The sequence below is a fragment of the Mesoplodon mirus genome, assembly GCF_964341445.2.
Source record: "Mesoplodon mirus genome assembly, chromosome: 1".
Classification (NCBI taxonomy): Eukaryota; Metazoa; Chordata; class Mammalia; order Artiodactyla; family Ziphiidae; genus Mesoplodon; species Mesoplodon mirus.
This window is the reverse complement of record NC_138976.1, coordinates 34,978,748-34,998,789: the sequence shown is the minus strand read 5'-3', so window position 1 is coordinate 34,998,789 and position 20,042 is coordinate 34,978,748. Positions and strand designations below refer to the sequence as shown.

General features: G+C 44.4%; 1 protein-coding gene and 1 pseudogene across 4 annotated transcripts in view; one reads left to right on the top strand and one right to left on the bottom strand.

Moving 5' to 3' along the window:
• Positions 1-20,042, bottom strand: part of PALM2AKAP2 (PALM2 and AKAP2 fusion) — a 628,408-nt gene that overhangs the window by 560,186 nt on the left and 48,180 nt on the right. The gene's annotated exons all lie outside the window — the stretch shown is intronic.
• On the top strand, positions 3,359-4,966 carry LOC309808215 (splicing factor 45-like; annotated as a pseudogene). The gene has a single exon. The product of its transcript is annotated as a splicing factor 45-like (transcript).

Here is a 20,042-nt window from a genome sequence, read left to right as displayed (position 1 = left end):
ATGCTGGAGAGGGTGTGGAGAAAAGGGTACCCTCTTGCTCTGTTGGTGGGAATGTAAACTGATACAGCCACTATGGAGAACAGTATGGAGCTTCCTTAAAAAACTAAAAATAGAATTACCATATGACCCAGCAATACCACTACTGGGCATATAGCCTGAGAAAAACATAATTCAAAAAGAGTCATGTACCAAAATGTTCATTGCAGCTCTATTTACAGTAGCCAGGACATGGAAGCAACCTAATTGTCCATCAGCAGATGAATGGATAAAGAAGATGTGGCACATATATACAATGGAATATTACTCAGCCATAAAAAGAAACAAAATTGAGTTATTTGTAGTGGGGTGGATGGACCTAGAGTCTGTCATACAGAGTGAAGTAAGTCAGAAAGAGAAAAACAAATATCATATGCTAACACATATATATGGAATCTAAAAAAAAAGAACCTAGGGGCAAGACAGGAATAAAGACGCAGACCTACTAGAGAATGGACTTGAGGACACAGGGAGGGGGAAGCGTAAGCTGGGACAAAGTGAGAGAGTGGTAGTGTATATATGGACATATATACACTACCAAACGTAAAATAGATAGCTAGTGGGAAGCAGTCGCATAGCACAGGGAGATCAGCTCGGTGCTGTGTGACCAGCTAGAGGGGTGGGATAGGAAGGGTGGGAGGGAGGGAGACCCAAGAGGGAAGAGATACAGGGATATATGTATATGTATAACTGATTCACTTCGTTATAAAGTAGAAACTAACACCACTGTAAAGCAATTACACTCCAATAAAAACATTAAAAAATAGGGCTTCCCTGGTGGCGCAGTGGTTGAGAGTCCGCCTGCCGATGCAGGGGACACGGGTTCGTGCCCCGATCCCGGAAGATCCCACATGCCGCGGAGCGGCTGGGCCCGCGAGCCATGGCCGCGGAGCCTGTGTGTCCGGAGCCTGTGCTCCGCAACGGGAGAGGCCACAGCAGTGAGAGGCCCGCGTACAGCAAAAAAAAAAAAAAAAAAAAAAAAAAAACATTAAAAAATAAAAAATAAAAAAATATAAAACAAACAAATAGAACAAAGTGTGGTCCTCAGATCAGCAGCATAGGCATCATGTAAAAAGCTCGTTGGAAGTTTAGATCTCAGATTCCACTTCCAAATCAGAATCTGCATTTTAACAGTCTCCCTGGGGGATTTGTATGCACACTGAATTTGAAAAATACCAGCAGAGAACATATGGTAAACACTTATTTTCTTAATTCAGGAAACATTTACTGAATGTCTTATATTGAGTGTTAAGTACTTTACCAGGAACTGGAAATACTAAAATAAATATAATTCTTTCCATAAAGAAATTTGAGATTAAAATCCTGTAATAATTGTACACCTTAAAAAGGAGAATTTTATGTAATGTGAATTATACCTCAATTAAAACAAACAAACAGAAAGAGTATAGTAAGTCAAGAATTATAGAAAACTGCTCTAAAACCCAATAGAAAAATGCCAAGGAAGCAGCATAGCACACGAAAGTGTGGATTTTGGAACAAGTGGGCCATATTCAAATTCTACCCTTCCAATGATCAATATAGTACAATCATGCACAGAGTCCAGTGGTACACAGAGAAGAGAATGAACTCTGATTGGAAGAACTGAAGGAAATTTCAAGGAGGACGTGGTATTTGAGATGGACCTTAATAACTATGAATTCACCAGGTGGAGAATGTTGGGGAGAGTATTCCTTTCTGAAGGAATGCCAGGAGCAAAGGCACACATGTTCAAAGGCATGTGGTGGATTAGAGGGATGTGAAGTCCTTTAGTATATCTTTGGTGATCAGCACATTGGTAGAAAGGCAGTTACCTCAGGGGGGAATGGGTTATGGGAAATTCTCACTTCCTAAGGCATACATTTCTATACAATTAAAAAGTTAACAATAAAACAAGACAAGAACAAGAAATGTCTAAGATTAATTGTCTAAACTTTCACCAAAGTAAACAGAAATAAGAACAGAAATCAATGAAATAGAATATGGTCAAACAAAATATCAACAAATTTGACAAACCCTTAGCCAGACTGATCAAGTTAAAAGGAAAAAATATCAACAAATTTGACAAACCCTTAGCCAGACTGATCAAGTTAAAAAGAAAAAAAAACACAATTACCAATAGCAGAAATGATAGTGGGAACATCACTACTAACTTTAAAGTCATTAAAGGAACAATAAGAGAAGACTGTGAAAAGATGTTTGCCAATAAACTCAGCATCTTAGATGAAATAGACAAGTGTCTTGAAAGATAGAAATTAATAAAACTGACTCAAGAAGAAATAGGAAATCTGAGTATCTCAATATCTGTTAAAGAAAACTGATTTGTGGGATTCCCTGGCAGTCCAATGGTTAAGACACCTCGCTTCCACTGCAGGGGTCATGGGTTCGACCCCTGGTTGGGGAACTAAGATCCCGCATGCTGCGTGGCATGGCCAAAAAATAGAAAAAAAAAATCAATTGGTAATTTAAAACCTTCTAACAAAGAAACTTCCAGACCCAGATATCTTTATTGATAAATTCTATCAAGCATTTAAGGAAGAAATAATACCAATTCTACCAGAGAACAGAGGACGAGAGAACACCTCCCAAGTCATTTTATGAGACCAACATTATCTTGATACCTAAACCAGGCAAACACATTGCAAAGAAATGAAAAACTGAGACCAACATCCTTCATAATATGATTGCAAAAATCTGTAACAAAATTTTAAGAAATCAAGTCAGGCAATGTATAAAAAAGGTTAATCAGCATGGATCAAGTGTTTGAATATTTAACGTTTGAATTTCAATTATTGTATTTCACCATATTAACAATCAAAGAAGAAAACCCACATGATTTGCTCAATAGATGCAAAAAAAAGTATCTGACAAAACCTAACACAAATTTCTTATAAAGTTAAGCACATATGTACCACAGACTCAGCAATTCCACTCCTGGCTGCTACCCAAGAAAAATTAAAACACATGTCTACACAAAGATTAGTATGTAAATGTTATAGCAATTTTATTCATAGTAGTCAAAAACTAGAAACCATCCAACTGTCCATTAACAGGGGAATGGATAAACAAATTGAAGTATATCCATACAACTGAAACTACTCGGCAATAATAAAAATGACCTTTAACAACATGGATGGACTTGGATGAAATTATGCTAAGTGAAATGTCAGACAGAGAAAGACAAATACTGTATGCTACCACTTACATGTGGAATCTAAAAAAATATAACAAACTAGTGAACATAACAAAAACGAGACTCACAGATATAGAGAACAAACTAGTGGCTACCAGTGGGGAGAGGGAAGAGGGGAGGGTCAACATATGGGTAGGGGATTAAGAGGTACCATACTACTGTGTATAAAAGAAATAAGCTACAGGGACATATTGTACAACACAGGGTATATAGCCAATATTTTATAATAACTATAAGTGGCGTATAACCTTTAAAAATTATGAAACATTATGTTATACACCTGTAACTTACATAACATTGTACATCAACTATAACTCAATTAAAAAAAAAAAAAAAAACGAAATGACGGCGCCGCTGGGGGCCCGGTGGACTCTGCGTAGGGGTTGGCGCCGGAGAGTTCCGGCGTCTGGGGCTGACACCCAGCGCCCAGCCCGTCGAGTCCGCGGCGCCTCGGCCCCGGTGCGCCGCCGCGGCCTGGGAGCGTCGGCCGGGCGGGCCGGCATTAAACTGAGATGTCCCTGTACGACGACCTGGGAGTGGAGACCAGTGACTCAAAAACAGCAGCCTGGTCCCAAAACTTCAAACTTCTGTAGTCTCAGCTCCAGGTGAAGAAGGCAGCTGTCACTCAGGAGAAGAGCCAGAGGAAAAACAAAGTACAGTCCTCGCCCCGGTAATCGACCTGAAGCCTGAAGCGAGGTGCCTCTTCAGACCAGAGGCAGATTGTGGACACCGCGCCGCACGTGGCAGCGGGCCTCAAGGATCCGGTTCCCAGGGGATTATTTGCAGAAGTTTTGATTCCCCTAGCTGATGAATATGATCCCATGTTTCCTAACGATTTTGAGAAAGTAGTGAAGCACCAAAGAGAGGAGTGACAGAGACAGCGGGAGCTGGAAAGACAGAAATAGAAGAGAGAGAAAAGAGGCGTAAAGACAGACATGAAGCTAGGGGGTTTTCCAGGCGACCAGATTCAGATTCTGATGAAGATGTAGATTATGAGCCAGAGAGGAAGAAGAGAAGTATGGGCGGAGCTGCCATTGCACCACCCACTTCTCTTGTAGAGAAACACAAAGAGTTACCCCAAGACTTTCCTTATGCAGAGGATTCAAGACCTCGCTCACCGTCTTCCAAAGCTGCTATCCCTCCCCCAGTATACGAGGAACAAGACAGACCCAGATCCCCCACCGGCCCCGGCAACTCCTTCCTCCCGTTCATGGGTGGCACAGTAGCACATAAAATCATGCAGAAGTACGGCTTCCGGGAAGGCCAGGGTCTGGGGAAGCACGAGCAGGGCTTGAGCACAGCGCTGTCAGTGGAGAAGACCAGCAAGCGGGGAGGCAAGATCATCGTGGGCGACGCCACTGAGAAAGATGCAACCAAGAAGTCAGATTCAAATCCATTAGCTGAAATACGTAAGTGTCCTACTAAAGTGGTCCTACTAAGGAACATGGTTGGTGCAGGAGAGGTAGATGAAGACTTGGAAGTTGAAACCAAGGAAGAGTGTGAAAAATATGGCAAAGTTGGAAAATGTGTGATATTTGAAATTCCTGGTGCCCCTGATGATGAAGCGGTACGAATATTTTTAGAATTTGAGAGGGTTGAATCAGCAATTAAAGCTGTTGTTTATCTGAATGGGAGGTATTTTGGTGGATGGGTGGTCAAAGCATGTTTCTACAATTTGGATAAATTCGGGGTCTTGGATTTGGCAGAACAAGTGTGACTGTGAACTAGAGCCTGAGTCATCTCCAGTGATCCTTCAACGAGCCGCAGACTGAGCAGCGGAGAGCAAGGTGACAGGCAGCCTGCATGGCTGTGGGTACAGAGACTCTGGAAGGACTTCTAAGATATATGTCGACTGATCCCTTTTTTATTTTGTGGTTTTCTAATATAGTATAAAAATCCTTTAAAAAAAAAAAACCCAAAATAGATAACTGATAAGAACCTGCTGTATAAAAAAATAAAATAAAATTCAAAAACATAAATAAATAAATAACAATGTGTGCCTCTCTGGTTGTTTCTCTTTTTTATTACCACTTCTGAGGTGATTACATTTTTTGCTAGGATTTCATGATAATCCTCAAGTGCTTCAGTGATATGGCATTTCTTGCACTAAAAAATCTAGTTTTGGGATATGGGGTTGTGTTACCCTTTGCTTTTCTTTCTTTTTCTTTTTTTTGATTCATTTTGATAAAACCTGCAAGTTACTAAAAAAAGAAAAAAGAAAAAGAAATGACCTATGATACATGTGATCACATGGATGAATCTCAACATTTTTGTGCTGAGTGAAAGAAGCCAGACATAGAAGACTACATACTGGAAGATTTCATTTATATGAAACTATAAAAAAGACAAATCTATCAAGACGGAAAGCAGATCAGTGAATGTCTAGGACCAGGGATGGAAAATTGAGAAAGGGAACAGGGAACATTTTAGGATGATGTAAATGTTCTCTATATTGATCATGATACTGATTATACAGGTGTATAAATATGTCAAAAGTCACCAAATGCACACGTAAAATAGATACATTTTAATCTGTAAATTATACATTAATAAAATTGATTTTTTTTCACAAGTGCACATCCATAGGGGTTTTTATTGCAAAAAAGAAACTGTCTTGGAGGGTCTTACAGTTGCTGGATATGAGTTTGAGCTGGACCATGGGATGTTCTGGCATCATGGGTGAGGTCAGAGAATCCTGTCTGCTGGAGCTCTGGTGACAGTTTGAATCCTAACAGTCATACTGGTGCAGTGGGTGCAGACAGAGCTGCTGATGTTGCCAGTTCAGTGAAAGTGTGAAGGTCTCAAAGCATCAGGAGGCTTTGATTTACACTTTTGTACTTGGGTCATTCACAATAGTTCCCAGAGAAACAAGAGCTGCCTGGTGACATGGACAAGGGGATGAAGTCTCCAGCCACTTTTCCAGGAACCCCCCAGTGCTGATGCTGGGGCTGTGGTGAAGAGGCATAAAAGGAGAAGCATCCAGTGGTAAGGAAAACATAGTTTTGAGAGCTAAGAGTCCAGTCTGGTGGCCCAAAGCTAGCTAGACAGGCCTGCCTGTTTCCTAGGGAGGAAGAAAGAGTGAGAGCCCAGGGTTCATGCCTAGCAGAAAGGGCAGAGTGGCACAAAAAGGACAGTATCTTTAATGTCCTTCCCAGGGGACCCAAATGGCCTGAGGAAGACAGACTCTACGTGTCTCAATCCCTACCTTCTCAGAACTTCCCTCCCAAAGTTGCCTGTGCCCCCTGCCAGCCCCTGGGACACACTTCTTGCCTGGATCACTCTATTCAGACACAACTGCTGTTTCACCAAACTGGATTCTTTCTTATACTTTCCCTTTTTCAATTATTGATGGCCACCTGTGGTCACTGGGGTTAGAAGGATGGCCTTAGAACCACTTTCACTCCCCCATTTTACTGAGAAGGAAAATGGAGCCCTGGGAGGCAACATCCAAGTTATGAATTGGAAAACTTTAGATCTAGTCAGAACCAAGTTCAAATTTCACTCTCCCATTTGCTAGCTCTATCAAAGTGGACAAATCTCTTAAGGTCTTTGAGCCTCCTTTGCCTTAACTGTAAAAGAGGTACAATGACCCCTTGATCGTGGGGTTGTCCCAAGGATTACACAAGACAATGCACAGACCGCACCTGCAGGATCTCTACCACGTAGTCGGCCACCAAAAATGGCCTTAGGGGTCGGGGGAGGGTTGTATCTTGCCAGGAAGATGGCTGCCCTGGACATCTCACTGCCTTCTCTGGCCTTTGTTTCTGAAAAAATGCACTTCAGTGTTCATTCTGGTCTCTTAGGGCCCATTAGTGTCTTTTTTCTTTTCTCTTTCCTTCTTTGATCTAAGTAGAGGAATCTGAGTACTCGATGGCAGTTTTCTGACTCAACAAATACCCTTTTCCACCTGTGTAACTGACGGTGGTGGCAGCAATAACCACAACAGCCCCAGTAATAATACCTTTCCCACCCACACAGGCAGGCTTTGCCCTCTTTAGAAGCAGCAAAGGGCAGGGCATGCAACAGGGCAGCAGACGACCACACTCACCGGCGACCTAAGCCCCCTCACAGAAGCCCCTGAAGCAATGACTACCACTATCCCCAAATCCAGAGTGTTCTTCCTGCCCTGGCACGACAAGCAGGACAGACTAGGGGCTGGGGGTTATTTTCACAAGTCTCACCATGCCTGGAAGAGAGATTACAGGAAGGTACATGCGCAAGAGGCTTTCAAACTCCAGATCCAAGATGTCCCTGATCCAGAGCTCACACTCCGCCCATGTGGTATCAGCAAGTGGCCTCTGGCAACCCCTTCCAGCACCACCCTACTCCTTCCTCTAGGGGGAGCTGATGAGCCACGGGTGCTCAGCCCCAATTACTATTTACTTCAACGGTGTACGCTTAGCTCATCACAATGCCATTAGCATCAAGAGGCAACTCAAAACTTGGGCAACCAGAAGTGATGCTCAGGTCATCTGTCCTAAAGCAAGACCCCCAGGTCACATTCCACCAGTGTCCTTGGCTCACTTCACTTCTGCGGTAGCAAGAAAACCAAAACTTCACAGGCTTCTACCCAAGTACCCTTCATGTACTTACTACTAAAACCTAAAAAATGTCTGTCTTTTGATACTACAGATCTATCTTATGATAGGACTCTTCATATAACATCAATCATGGCTAACACTTATTGAACACTTCCATTGTCCCAGGAACTGCGCTAAGTGTTCCAAATGCATGATTTCACTTAATTCCCACAACATTCTATAAGGTAGTTACCATTATTATCCCTGTTTCACAGATAAGGAAACTGAGGCTCTCAGACTTTGGGTCTAATAGCAGAAAGATTTGAACCCAAGTCCGTTGTTCTAATTATTATTCCCACCACTACCTTGCGACATTAATTATGAATCAGAGGGGCACCTTTCCTCGTAGCCCTTATGCTGTGGGTACAACATGTTGACAACTGAGACACATACTCTGCTATTAGTACACAGTCAAGTGTCCTTCTCTGAGTTGACAATGTGGTCCTAACCTTCAGGTCCAAGAGCGTCTCAAGAAACAGCTTAGGGCTTCCCTGGTGGCGCAGTGGTTGAGAGTCCGCCTGCCGACGCAGGGGACACGGGTTTGTGCCCCGGTCCGGGAAGATCCCACATGCCACAGAGCAGCTAGGCCCATGAGCCATGGCCGCTGAGCCTGTGCGTCCAGAGCCTGTGCTCCACAATGGGAGAGGCCACAACATGCCCGCAAAAAAAAGAAACAGCTTAACCTGGTAGTAAGTTACTACCAGAGAGCAGAGGAAACTAGTCATTCAGTTGAAGCACATCCATCTTTGGCATCCTGATGCATGACAGTAATGATCCTGTTTGCCAGGTACTGCAACTAACTGGGCTTTGATCCTGATGGCATCACCTGGGCTTAATGCCCTGTAGAGTCCTGCTGAGGATCTAGCGAGGCAGAGGGGGACTTTCGGAGCCTCCTGCCTCAACTCTCTGACTGTGCTCCGATTCTCCGCCCGCCCCGCATAAATCCTGGGGGCTTCTCTGGGGTATTTGTATGAGCACGTGGGAGAAAAGTCTTAAGCTCTTTCCTGAGAAGAGGCTGCACCCATTCCACAGGGTCCCAGAGCCCTTCCAGGAGACTGGATCTGGTGGGAGCAGGGAGTGGGTACTGGAGCAGCAGGATTTTATGACCGTGAGACAAATGAGGTGCTCCCTTATTCAGAATCAAGAGCCCTGCTGATTGGTGTAGGGTCAAAATGTAAGCGCTGAGAAAGTCCAAGGAAGGAGAGGGGATGGGAGCGAGGGCAGAAGAAAAGATTTCAGGAGCAGAGAGCCTTAAGCCAACGGGCAGGATTTGGATAAGAAGGACATTCCTGGCAGAGAACAGATGGAAGATTATACTGAATGAGGACCAAAGGGGAGAGGCTAGAGGCATGAGATGTAGCTGAGGACCCTGTGGGAACCTGAGCAGGAGAGCAGAGTGGGCCTAGAGTGGGAGTTAGAGGAGGTAGTGAGGAACAGGGCTGCACCGTGAGGGAAATGGCTTCCCGGGAAGATCAAACTCACAAGGTGTGCTGGACAGAGAGGTGATGGAGAGGCTTGGAAGCAGGAGTCCAGTTAGGAGGTCCAAATCTGTCACCCAGTTCCAACATGTGGGTTTTTTCCCTACACCAAGCAACTGTCTGGCACCAGCTGGGTGTTCTACAATTCAACTCTATTTTGACACTATCGACCCGGAGATGGCATCAGATCCCACAGGTTAAGGGCTCAGTCCTATAAGACTAACCCCCCACTTCCCCACTTGAGACACCAATCACAAGTCCAGGTTGTCACCTGTGCTTCTGACTGACCAGCTATAGATGGGAGCTTCCCACAACCCCTCCTTGGGTTTGATTAATTTGCTAGAGTAGCTCACATAACTCAGAGGAACATTTTACTTACTAGACAACTGGTTTATTATAAAAGGATATAACTCAGAAACAGCCAGATGGAAGAGACGCATAGTACAAGGTGGGGGGAAAGGGCTCGGAGCTTCATGCTCTCCCCAAGTGCACCACTCTCCCCAAATCACCAACCCAGAAGCTTTCTGAACCCCATCCTTAGGGGTTTTACGGAGGCTTCATTACATAGGCTGGTTGATTACATCATCAGCCACGGGCGTGGCAGGGGTGTGTGTGGGGGGGTGTGGACTGAGAGTTCCAACCCTCTAATCAGGTGGTTGGCAACCAGTCCCCACCCTTAGAAGCTTTCCAAAGGTCACCTCATTAACATAACAAAAGACATCTTTATTGCTCTCACCAATTAGGAAATTCCAAGGGTTTGGGGAGCTCTGTGCCAGAGACAGCTGTGAGGAAGAAGACCAAGTATATATTGCTTATTATAAATCACAACATTACAGGAGGCAAATGACATCATTGTGTCACCCTGTCACCAAGACCTAACACAGGATCTGACACAGCTCCCAGGCCTTAGGAACACACTAAAGGTCACCTGCAGGCAAAGGCGTGGAGTTGACTTGTGGAATTTAAGAAAACATTTAGCTGTGAAATCCTGTCCTCACCCTGAGACTTTCCTTGATAAGCCAGGCTGGAAGTTTGCTTCTAAATTCCCAGCAAGGGACTTCCCTAGTGGCGCAGTGGTTAAGAACCCGCCTGCCAGTGCAGGGGATATGGGTTCGAGCCCTGGTCTGGGAAGATCCCACATGCCGTGGAGCAACTAAGCCCGTGTGCCACAACTACTGAGCCTGCGCTCTAGATCCCGCGAGCCACAACTACTGAGCCCACGTGCCACAACTACTGAAGCCTGCGCCCCTGAAGCCCGTGTTCCGCAACAAGAGAAGCCACCACAACGAGAAGCCTGCGCACAGCAACAAAGAGTAGCCCCTGCTCGCCGCATCTAGAGAAAGCCTGTGCACAGCAACGAAGACACAAAGCAGCCAAAAATAAATAAATTAATTAATTAAAAACAAAACTTTTTTTTTTTTTTTTTGCTGTACACAGGCCTCTCACTGCTGTGGCCTCTCCCGTTGCGGAGCACAGGCTCCGGACGCGCAGGCTCAGCAGCCATGGCTCATGGGCCCAGACACTCCACGGCATGTGGGATTTTCCCGGACCGGGGCACGAACCCATGTCCCCTGCATCGGCAGGCAGACTCTCAACCACTGCGCCACCAGGGAAGCCCAAAAAAACAAAACTTTTTAAAACTAATAAAAAAGAAAAAGTTCCCACCAAAAGACAGGAAAATGGGACTTGACCTTGCCATCTTCCCAGGCTTTTGGCTTCTCTGTACCTACCCACTTCCTAGACTAGTACCATCACGGATGCCTTAGGGTAGCTTTAGACCAAAGGCAAGTTGTCTGGATTGACTTCTTCCGGTCCTGAGGACAACACTACAAGCTTGGGAAAAAGTTTCCCCAGCCTCTGGTATCACCTCTCCTTTCTCTCAAGCAAGACTCTCTGGACATGGATTCCAACACCACTGCACTCCTGCTGCCCCCTGGGGTCTCATTAGAATCTGTCAAAAGTCTTGAGCAGCTTAGGACTTGGCCCTGCAGACAACTCTCAGACACAAAGCCCACCCAGAGGGGAGCATCCTAAGTTTGTCACCTCCCAGGAAAGCCTCTTGAAACACTCTTCACCAGCCAGGAACCCTCAAGCATCAGAGATAGAAGCTCATTAACTGAACTCTTTCCAAGCCCATTTCTCAGAAAGCATCCCTTCCCTTTCTGCCTCCTACGTTACCTGAAAATTCCTGGCAGCTCCACCTCGACTGACAGGTGTGGATTCTCAGGACTGTGACACTTATTTGAACGTGTTTGTTTAGTGTTTCCATATTTGAATAGGCAACACCCCCATTAAGGCTGAGAGGTTGGTACCATCAGCCTCAGCTTAGATAAAAGGAGAGGGAAGCACCAAGAGGTTAAGTTGTTTCTCCAAGTTCACAGAGCTAGGAAGTGAGGGAAACAAGATTCTCTGTCTCATTCTAGAGCCCAAACTCCTGACCCCTATACTCTAGTGCTGAGCTGTCCGATAGGATAGCCACTAGCCACTATGCTAGCTACTTATGTTCAAGTTTTAATTAATGAGAATCAAATAAAATTAAAAATCCACTTTCTCAGTTCTAATAGTCACAATCCAGGTGCCCACTAGCCACGTGTGCCTAGTGGTTAATACATCTGAGAGTGCAAATATGGACTGTTTCCACCCTCATGGCAAGTTCTGCTGGACAGCCTGTAGTCTGATGCTTCTCATTTATACATCTGGGCAAGAGGCAAAGTTATTGCCTGGCCCACCACCCTCACGGCTACCCCATCCCTTCATGAAAATAACCCCAAATGCCTCTTTAGAGCAGCATGGCCCTGACTTGTCTTTCTTTTCTTGCTGCCAGCTCTGTCCAGTCTCCAGGAGGGTGGCAGGAAACCTCGCCAACAAGACACATGGAAAGAATGAGATTTCTGAGACTGTGCAGCCAGGCCTCCCCACATGTGTACTGGCGGTCCAACAGGAAAATGGCAGTGAGTCCCCAGCCACAGCCCAGGCAAGGGGCAGATTCCCTCAGCCTCACCGTGGATGTTGCTGACATTTCTCTGGAGTCAGCGTGCCCTCCTGGCCCCCAAGCTGTGTTACGGCCAATTGTCCCTAGAAACTCGGTGTTTACTAGCTTCTGGAAGTTTTAAGGGCGAGGAATATCCATTTTTCATAAAGCCCTGGGTTCCTCTTGACTTCTGTACACTCAGAGCTTACATCTGGAAGAGAAACCTCATCCTCTGATCAGCTACCATGTGGTTTCTTTTTAGAAAGAAACTTTACTGAAGGAATGTGCCCAGCAGGCTGCCTGTTGGCCCCGAGTGGCATTTTGGCTGTGCCTCCTCTACCTTTCGAACCACACTCCCCAAGAATACCCAGGTCCTTGTCGTCCATCTCCCGCTCTCAGCATCCAGCATGGAAACTGGGCCCCGCTTCCCTGGTCTCTGCCTCAGCGGTTTCAGCCCCATTTCGCATCCTGTTCATTTCTGGTCCAAACACAGCCTGCTGGCACCATATTCCTTTCCTGCTGGCTGTGGGTCCTGCTCAGCTTGTTCTTCTGGACACCTACCCCCTGACTCCAGGGGAGTGAGGCGAGGGGGTAGGCTCTGCTTTCTGACTGCCTGCCCGGTGACCTGTGATAAAGTAGAAGTCAGGATGCCGAAGTTCTTCCTAACCCAGGGTGGAGTGTGCATCCCAAGCCCCAAGCTGCAGTGACCAGCCGTTGGGACAACCCCACCATGACCTTCTCCCTTTTCGGGAGTAGCGTCTCTAGCAGAGAAACTGACTGTGTCTTTTTCTCCAGGTTTCCTCCTCCATATCAGACTCAGGGTCACACAGGAGGTTTTCAATGGACACATCCTCCCTACAGGAAGCCTCTCAGGAAGGACCCTCTCTCCATGTGACTCTAGCCCCTTTCTCACCAACTAAGAGGTTGGCACTCGCTTTAGCATTCGGACCTGCAAGTAGCAGGCATTAAGGACCCTCTTCCTGTTAGATAGCACACAGAAAGCAGACTGTAGGAAGAATAGCAGGATGAGGACAAATGTCGTGCTGAAAGGTTGACTGGAAGAAAAAGTACTTGCAAAACGTTTGCTGAAGAGCCACTGTCAGCCTATATTCATAGCTATTCTATTACCATAAAAACAGCCCATACAAACTGATAAGAAAAATTTCAAGGAAAACTTTGGAAAAAGGGCAGAATTTAGGAAAAGGCAATTCTCACACACATACACAGATGCACACGTGAGGTAACTGAAATGTCTAAAATGGAATATGTTCAATTTCACTGATAGAAGGGAAAATAGAAGACTGTCAGAAGCCAGTTTTCACCCATTAGATTGGCAAAGATTAAAAAGAATGAACATTCCCAGTGCTGGCAGGATGCTGTGTCAAAAACTGTGAAGGGTCTGGAATGTTTTCCCACTTGCACAGTTTATATATATATATATATACATATACATATATATATATATATATATATATATATATATACACACACACATACACACATACATATATGTGTGTGTGTGTGTGTGTGTGTGTGTGTGTATACACACTGCAGAAGCATGAGCACTTGGGTCAGAGAAAAGAGTTCTTTATTGATGCAACCAGATCAATAGTCAGAGTAAAGTGCAGTGTCAGTCCCTGACTCCTAGACCCACAGGTAATGCTGTGAGGGCTGATAAAAATTCTCTTGTGAGTGGCAGGTTTCATTCCATAGACAAGGGATGGAAAAAAGTATTTCCTCCATTTGTATACAGGAGAGAGGCAGCCATCTCCCTCCTCTCTGGGAAGGAGAGAGAAAAACCTTTGGAGAAGAGATAGGAAGGATCCTGGATGCTCACTCTGACCTTTTGGAATGTAAAAATCTCTCCCCAAGGGCCAGCTAAGCCCAGTAGGTGTCTCAGGCTTTTACCAAGAGATGGCTCCAAGGTTTGGGCTTCATCCCTTTTGAAACGTAAACACTAGGGAAATAGTGGTCCAGTATTCCTGACACTTTGGAAGCTTAACCTAGGGATCTAGTCCAGATTATAGTCATTTGTCCCATTTGGGGAGATAAGAGAAATTTTGTTATCCTTTTGGATTAGAGGAATTAGCAAATGGCTATAGATCTAATTCTCATAGTGTACGAAAAGCAAAACGTGCCTAGGAGAAGTGAAGGCAAACATCCTGTCTTTATACCAAATACATTTCTCTGTCTCAGGAGGCTAGAGCATTTTACAGGAGCACTGAGAAATCCAGAGAAGGTTTATTTCCCCACACAAGGTTGCAGAGAGAAAAGGGCATTCTTGGCCTTTGCTGACAGAAATGTGTATTGCTATAGCTCTTTGGGGAAGTAATCTAGCAAATCTATTCTGACTGCACACCTTAGTACTCCAGAAATCCCACTTTATAAAATATAACAAATAGAAATAAAACACAAAGTCAAAAGAATATACATGTAAGAATGCAAATTACAGGACTGATAGAAATGGCAACAAATGGAAAACAGTTGAAATACCTGTCCATAAGAAATGTATAAATTGCTGAAACAGTTATACCATGAAGTATGTTATGGGCTTTTTAAATGTTTATTCTATATCTTCATAGATATAGAAGTATATCTATATATGTAAGTATATCTTTAAGTATATACTTGCATACATAGGTGAGAAAGGCAGAATGGAAGAGATATATAATATATCCATTTGTAAAATGATGAAAAAACTTATATGTACGTGTCATACAGGTACATGATTATATGGGAGAAAGATGTGGGAGGATAAACTTTTAATATTAATTGCCTTTGGGAGGGTGGAGATAGGAAAAGAAAGAGGAGGGTAAAGTTTAAATTCAGGAAAAAGAAAAATATGCCTAGCTCAATATCAGTGGAAAATTTAGGATATAAAATTCTCACTGTGATATTACTCTAGGTATATACTAATTGAATCTACTCCTGGACAAGGACTAGAATAGTATGTCAACAAATGAAAATATTTTATTTGGGGACTCATATTTTATTTATTCACTCAACAAGTATATTGAATGTCTACTCTGTACCAGGCCCTGTTCTCATCCCTGGAAAGATGGTACTAGACAGAATCCTTGAACTCATGGAGCTTACTCTCTAGTGGGGGAGACAGACAATGACTTTGGTCAAGAATAAATGTGTCAGAAAATGTCAGGTGGTAATAAGTGCTATGATGAAAACTTAAACAGGAGAAGGACCAGGGTGATGGGGTTGCCATTTTGAATGGTGATCAGAAACAGCGTCTCTCTGACCTGAGCAAGGACCTAAAGAAAGTAGGGAAGCAATCACACGCTTTCTCCTTCCCAGGTCAAGCATCATCAGGCTCTCAGCCCCGCCTTTCATGGTTTATTTCTGGACCTCTCTCAAAGGGCTCCAGTTAGTGGATCCCAAAACCAAACACACCCCTCTTCTGTGTGGTTTAACTAACACAGAGAAGAGGCAGTGAGTACGTACCTAGCTTTCCCCTGGAAATATACACCATGTTGTATGTAGAATAAAATTGTTCTGGAGACAGTAAGATGTCAGAGTGAAAAGTATGTAATTTGGAGGCACGTGTTCTAGATTCAACACCTGGCTCTCCTACTTACTAGCTGCATGACCTTGAGCAAGTTATTTATCCTCTCTGGGACCTTCTCAATAAAACGAAGGATAATAATCCTATCTACTCCCGTAGAAACCATTAATTTTAAAAACTTAAACGACGCCTGGTACATAATAAGAGCTAAAAAGAAATAGCTCTGTTATTACTATTGCTACTTACTATTGCTACTGCTAATATTTTAAGGGTTGGCCCACTTGCAGTGTGGACTCACATTGAACTTGTAGAGTTTTGAGGGCCTGGTTGCAACTTACAAATGGTCACTCCTCTTTTCTTAGAACTTACCTCCTATTGGTAAGGGAGGAAGGGAGAAAGAGAAGACAGGGGTGGGGCGCTACTGCTTTGAACCATGCAGCCCAAGGAGGCCTCTCTGAGGCAATATTTGAGCTGAACAAAGTAGGCAGCTCAAATAACATTTTCATTATTAAGGAAATGAGCATGTATGAAGGAACATGTACCAACTTAAAGATGCTTCTGGACTCTTAACAACTCAACCAAATCAATGCAACATGAAAAAAAATTTTATACCTGGAATATTTGTCATATAACGAATAAAAGAGTATTTAATTTGTGTTAATGTTCTCTTTTAATCTTTTATCAAAAATATCAGGTAGAGGGGCTTCGCTGGTGGCGCAGTGGTTGAGAGTCTGCCTGCCGATGCGGGGGATGCCGGTTCGTGCCCCGGTCCAGGAGGATCCCACGTGCCGTGGAGTGGCTGGGCCCGTGAGCCATGGCCACTGGGCCTGCGTGTCCGGAGCCTGTGCTCCGCGACGGGAGAGGCCGCAACAGTGAGAGGCTCGTGTACCGCAAAAAAAAAAAAAAAAAAAAATCAGGTAGAAATCATTTTTGTATGTTGTTGAAATATGTAGTCTCATCACAACACATTGGTTCATGATTCACAAAACTTGTATTTGTTTAATACGTCAGGTTTTTTAAACAGAACATCTCTGAAATTTTGGCATAAATGTATCACAGAAAAACTGATTCCCTGTTTATTATTTGAGTCACTCATTATCATTTTAAAACAAGTAAAGTTATGAAAAAATAGTTTTTAGATCTTTTAGAGGAATAACATGATTTGGAGAATCCCAAGAAACTCCCCTGCCCATTTTTCCATGAAATCCCTAAGCTAAATATCTTCCAGGAGTTTGGAAACATTACTTTCTAATGGGAGGAGACTGACAATAACATATGGAAAAAAATGAATACATAAAATGTTAGGTGGTATTAATTGCTACAAAGAAAAATAAAGCAGGATAAGGGTCTAGAGGGAAATGGGGGCTGCTGTTTTAAGTAGGGTGGTTGGTGATGAGGAAAACACATACAGATAAAGACGAGAAAGCAAAGGAAATCTGAGGAAGGCTTCTAGCAATCACAAAGTGGGGAATGGTGGGACCCATGGAGGAGGTCCTTGTGAGCTTCAACTCGAAAGCTCAGTGTTTGGGAGTTTTCTCGCAAGGAGGGGAGGAAAGTGCTTTCCAGGCACCAGGAACTGCACGTGTGGAGGGAGGGGAACTGAACCGGCCTGAGCGTGTTTAGAAATGACAGGGAGCTGGGTGTGGTCCTAGTGCAGGAGAGTGGCAGGTTGCTGCTATACGAAGGAGGTAGAACTGGGCAGGTGCAGAATGCCTTGCATATCACGCTTGGGAGTTTAGTTACAGGAAACCAAGATCACATCCTGAATCTGGTCTGGTTAATTTCACAGAAGATGCTCTGGCAACGTGACTGATGGACTGAAGTCTTCCTCTCCAACATCCCTACCAGGACTGTAGCCCAGACCACAGCAGGACACGTTCTAATTTTCCTGCTTTTGCCTTCACACTTTAGCATCAGCTTTTCCTTCCTGGCAGCGTTGACAGAGATCCCAGTTGCCCATTCCAGCATCCATTTCCTGTCTCTTACATACTGACAGAGCCCTTGGCTTTAACAGAGTACAAAGCTGCTTGGAATAAAAACCTTATTTCCCAGCCTCGCTCATAGCTAGAGCTAAGTTCCAACCATGAGTAAATGGAAGTGTTAGGGGAGCTTTCTGGAAATTTTGAGACCGCTGGAACATACTTTCACCCTCTTGCTTCCTCTATTCCCTCCTGCTTTCTGTTAGAATGGTGGCATGATGGTGGGAACTTGGGACCAAGACGATGGTGGAGAAACAAGAGCAAATCTGGGTCCCCAGGGACTGTGGAGCTGCCATTCCAGCCTTGACCTCTTACCTCTGCACTTGGTTTAAATGACAGTCTTTCATATTTAGGTCACTGTCATTTTGAATTTTCTGTCCCTTGAAGCCAAAGTCCTAAGGCAGGAAAAGGACATGCAGTTTTTTGGGTTTTGTTTTTATTCTGTAAATATCTTCATCTTCCCGTGTTGCTGCCTTTGGGGAAGAGGAGCTCATTCCAGTGAACTGAAAGTTCAGAGGAGGACAGAGCCCTCCCTCCAAGCAGGGGCGCCAGGCGCACCTGGTGAGGTGTCCCAGCCATAGCCTCCACACGCTCCCTCATTCTCGGTGCAACTCGTGTCTCTTTTGCTATATTTTACCAATTGCAAAACAGCTGCCTTATTTGCCTTTGGGAGAAATGTTTAGGCAGGACTGGCTTGAGAATCATGGTTATCTTTTGATGCATTCATTATTTCTAGAGTATGCACTATATGCCTGGCACTGGGATGGTCGTGTTCAGAACAAGGAACCCAAGAAATCTGCTGTGTCCTGTGCAGATCAGATCACTTGAGGCACAGTGCGTTCCTCAGGATTCCACTGGGGGAAGAGGGTCACATTGTGAGTGGGATACTGACAAACTTAAGCGTATCCGGGGGGGGACCTAGGATGGTCTGGGCTGCACTCAAATCTCAAATTTCAAAATCTTAAGGTATAAAGGTAAGAGGAATGCAGGGTGTGGCCGATGTCCTATTTTGGTCTCACCAGAATCCTTTGCCTTCTTATTCTGGTAACTATTTCCCTTGCTTTGTAGAGGACCTGCTCCTTTCCTATTCCTTGTGATTCTGGAGGAGGGTTTTGAAACAGGAGGGAAGGAGGCAGGGCACAACCTCTGAAGGAATGACACAGCCCAAGGACATGATATAAACTGATTAGAACCAAATGGGTCCAAGATGGCAGACAAGTCAACTTCCACTAGACCTTGAGCCTCAGTATACTCTCACAACAGCAAGCTAAATGACACACCCACAGGCACCATGACAGTTCCAAGACCTATCATAAGGATCAAAAAGTGGGCAGTGGCCCAACTCCTGGAAATCCTCGCCCCTTCCTAAAATAACTGGAATACTCCCCCCACACACTCATTAGCCTATGAAATGACCCACTCATAAAAACTGACAACCCCATACCCTGGTGCCTTTCTCACCATCTGAGGTGGCCCACACTCTGTCTGTGGAGTGTGTTTCTCTCTAAATAAATCCACTTCTTACCTATCACTTTGCCCCTCAATGAATTCTTTCTGTGATGAGACATCAAGAACCTGAAATTCATTAAGTCCTGAAACCAGGCGTGTGATCTCAGTTGGAAGACTGTGGGTTTTGGCTGGGTTCAAGTCCCGGCCACATGGGTTCAAGTCCTGATCTGAGATGCATGGTTTCAGTTTCAATTGCAGTACCCTGACTTCTAGCCACAGGGACAGACATGTGACCTGAACCAGACCAATCAAAGCCCTGCCCTAGGGTTTCTGCCTTTTCTCCCTTGGATTGTAAGTTAAAGGATGTGTTTGTAAAGATGGTGGTACTTGGATTCCCAGCCATCTGGAAGAAGTTGAAATAATGGAGCAAAACACAAATAGAAGACAAGCCGAGAAATGGAGAGATGGAGTGCCTGGGGCCAGTCAACTGTGGGGACAGCTCCATCCTTGCCATTCTGCAGTTGGCTCATAGGAGGCAATAACTGCCCTTTTTTATTTACCTGGTTTAAACTGAGTTTTCTGTCACTTGCAGCAGAGTCTTAAATAAGGTAGGCCATGATCTCATATGTTGAAATCTACCCTGTGAAAGAGGGATTACTCATCTACATTGGTTCAAAAAGCCAAAACTGGACCCAAGTGCAGTAGTTTCAGGGAGGTGTACTTGTGCTCAGTATAAGGGGTTCCTTCTACCAACTGGAATGTTATTAATATAATCTAAGAGTAAAATGACTGGCCCATTGACAGGTCTGAAGGCAGGGGGTTGATAGAGGTGACCTTGTATT